The sequence below is a fragment of the Rhyacophila brunnea genome, unplaced genomic scaffold (assembly GCF_057557595.1).
Source record: "Rhyacophila brunnea isolate RB1 unplaced genomic scaffold, BYU_Rbru_1.0 scaffold_2, whole genome shotgun sequence".
In the NCBI taxonomy this organism is placed as follows: Eukaryota; Metazoa; Arthropoda; class Insecta; order Trichoptera; family Rhyacophilidae; genus Rhyacophila; species Rhyacophila brunnea.
In genome coordinates this window covers 30,468,989-30,473,076 of record NW_028232859.1, presented here as the reverse complement: position 1 = coordinate 30,473,076, position 4,088 = coordinate 30,468,989, and positions in this window count along the sequence as shown.

Sequence of the window (4,088 nt, the reverse complement as noted above, 5' to 3'; positions counted from 1 at the left end):
ATAATAATCGTCTGATTTGACCAAAAATGTTCAACAAACCTTCTATCGAGGTTAAATGTATGAAAATTGATCAAAAAAAGTAACACTGGTCTTCACATGCATTTGAAGGCTTATTTTTTAAACTTGCATTATTATATCTTCATGTAAAAATATAAAACAGTAAATATTATGCTAAAATTTATAAGTATTAAAAATTAAATTTTATTTTTTGTTTTATAAAATGCTAATAAATTGGCATCTGAAAATCTAATTTCAGGCCTGCCACTAATTTTCATCGAAAAACTGAAACATCATTTTCACATTTCATATTGACTATCAATGTGTGTGTGTATAACAATTTATACTCACAAGAGTTGGCGATGGACCGAGGGAAGTGGCGCGAACTTGTGCTTGCCCTATGCCTCAACACTGCGACGTGACAGGGTGAAGTGGTAATAGTATTATGACAATTTAGTTGCTATGACCCGCTTATCAACCAATAAGTGTTTTGCTTGAATCTTTTTGTCATAGAAAATAAGAAAGGCTCTATCCATCTTAAATTCAAATTCTTTGGATTTGATTAATTTTCATTTTAGACACATATCTTTTCTTAGTTTCTTTTGGTGCCATACAATCATTTGCGATTTTTATTCAGAAAAAAGGTCTTGCGGACAAAAATAGACTGATACTGACATAAGTATATTTTTATGGATAATCCGATACTTCCTTTCCATACAATACCGATACTTTCTCTTTTGAAGACTTTCCTAAGTATAGGGGATATTTCAAAATCAGAATATGTCCAGGCCAGCTCACAACTGTCTCTTCTTGGATTGCGTACCCAAATACCTATTTTCTCAAATGTTTTCAACCCAAGCCGGAACCTGAACCCACCTAGTCATGTAAGTGTTGATTTTTGCAATTTTATTGGGACTCGCACTATGTGTACACAAAGTCTTCCCTTTAGGGGAATTATGTTTCCAGATAAGAGGTTATTTTGACCTAATATCCACCGCAAACCCCTTATTTAAGTGGTTTCATTTTTTTCTTTATTAGTTAGTCAAGGATAATACCTAGCGTGGACAAAGATACATCAACTGAATAACCATTGTATAAAACATTTTATACAATTTAATATTTTTTTTTTGTATTTCACCATAGATGGAAAACATGTAAATGCACCTACATGAAAAATTTTACTGTTTCATTGAAATGTATAGTAGAACATCAATATAATGGGACCAATAGGGGGTGAGGGGGTGACCATTGAACCCAAAGTCCATTATATAATAAAGTACTAGTTTCATGGGATTAATGTTTTGATTAACGCAAATTTATTAGTCCATTTTTTTAATACCTATTCTTTTTTATACCATATTGACACATATACAAGACACACGACACTCCAGACTCAAACTTTTGTATGACTTCTATTTTTTTATTTTACGCAAATATAGTAGTGTGAACCAAACAAATCCGGTGTGGGCATTCCAGGTGCGCTTATATGATGCCATGAAAAATTCCCCAGTGGGCGAGTGTAGTGAAATCAGTGTTGCCAACCATACTATAATTATAGTATTTGTACTATAATTCTAGTCCACGTACTATTTACGATATTAAGAAGATAGTCCCCAATGGGTGAGTGTGGTGATTATCAGTGTTGCCAATCGTACTATAATTATAGTATTTGTACTATAATTCTGGTCCACATAGTATTTACGATAAAGACGGTATAGTACACCCAAAATACTACTATATTTTGTTTTTATGATTTTGTTTTTGTGGTTCTATTTTCTAATGTGTGTGTGATTGTGAAATTGTAGATACTTCAGGTGAATTCTGAATTCGAAATATTTTTAACATCCAATAATGGCTTCAGAAAACTTTGCTGTTCTGTTACCAAGGTTAAAAATTATTAAAGGAATATAAGATGAAGTAGCTATAAATTCAAATTTTGGTAATGTATGGGAAACTTAAAGGCGTGCATTTTTGAAGCAAGTATTAATAGACAATTTTGAAAAGTTTTTAAATAACAACTGTCAGAATTTTAAATGAATGGTAAGTATTTATTTCAAAGTATCGGTATAAGCCTGCCAGTTTTAATGTTGAATGTAAAATATTGGTAAAGCAAGAAATAATATTCAAAAATCAGTAGTAAAAATAAATAATCATTATTTAAATGACATGGGCCAATAGATAAAACCAATATCCATTATTATTTTAACAGTATGAAAAGTAAAAAACATTCTATGGGGCGCACGGCATTTTAGGGTTACCATTATCGCATATAAAGTATATTAGTCTATGCATTCATGAATATCGGTAAGAACAAACTATTTATGATTACATTATTATTAAAAGAAGGTCAACTAAGAAGTCGCACAGGTGCAGAAAAAAGAGCTACATGGACATTTCACACAAGAAATGCGAATAACCTCAAAGATTAAATTAATAATTGATCCAAAATATATGTAATCTAGGTAGGTACTACACATATTATAGAAATCATATTAATATTTTTTTTAAACTAAGTACATTTTTATTACCTATTATTGTCTAATTTCATAAAAAAATCTCAGTTTGGGTACAAGAATAATTAATAGTATGATATTAAATTTATCTCAATTAAAATTGCATGCTAAATTAAATAGTTAGGGTTTGTGGATTTTTTATAATTTCACATGTTTTGGACTCATCACTACAAAAAAGGTTTTTATCAAGGTCTTTTAAAATTACTAATTTAAGTAAGTGTATTAATTATTTATATATTATGTATATTATTATTTTTACTATTAGTGTAAATGCCGAATCAGATAATAATTTAATATTGTCAATTTATTATAGTATGTATTGTAAACAAGACCATGAAACTTATTGCCAGCACAACATTGGCGAGCCAAAAGTCCGAGGACAATAAGTCGTCCGATTTGTCTATGCTCTGATCAACGAACGAATAAAAAAGTCGAGCTGTCAAAAGTCAATAATTGAAGGACAAGATTTTTATGTTATTGTTTGACTGTATATAACTGGTTTCCCATTGTTTATTCGAGGGATGTGTATCCTAGATTATCATTTTCAATCATTCACATTGATCGACATCGGTCGTTTTTAGTAATAGGTTGTAGGTATGTAATTGAAGGACAAGATTTTTATGTTATCGTTTGACTGTAAATAATTTGTTTCCCATTGTTTATTCAAAGGATGTATATTCTAGAATCTAGATTATCATTTTCAGTCATTCACATTGATCGACATCGCTCGTTTTTAGTAATAGGTTGTATGTTATTGATACCATTGATTATTATTGTGAATTGATGAACATAAGAAAAATATTTATTGTAAACAACTGAAGTCTGTCTTATTATTTAATTCTGATATTGAAAATAATATGTAATAAACACTATACAAGTCTGAAGTATGTCTTGTTATTATTGCAAAGTTGAAAATATATACAATAGACACTATAATTGTATTTAATTCCGCAATGAAGTAGAGATTAAGGGTTTGAATCTCACAAGGTAAGGTTACAAATATATCTTTGAAGTGCGTTTAGATCAAGAGTGTATGCCTAACAGCTACCTACAACTGATGGTTCGGAATATGCAGTTAAGTTACAGCTGATAGTTAAAATGAAATAGTATCTTAAAGGCACTAGAAACTTACTCAGGAGACTCACATTGCATCATTGAGCCATTTTATAGATACACAAATGCTACTACACTAAATGGGCGTAAGGGATGAAATAATAGAGAAATACTATTCTGATAGTACAATCTGTTCTGGAGTACAATACTATCCTACTAAATTTAACATAATAAGGAAGCTAAGTTATTTCTGTAAAAGAAAAAATCTGTCCAAAATAGATTTTATTCTGACAAATTAATATTTATACTTACCATTAATTATTTAAATAATTCACTCAACTCGACCATTGATCATAGTAAAAATTTCAGTGCCTGCTGTTTTGGTACCTTTGAATTCCGGACAAACTTTGTGTTTTATAATATAGAAGATTGGTAAAATTGAAAATCAAAAAAAGGAAATTTTAATAACATATAAAAATGAAAAATCTCTAAATTAAATCTAAATGAAAGAGACCCAATACTCAT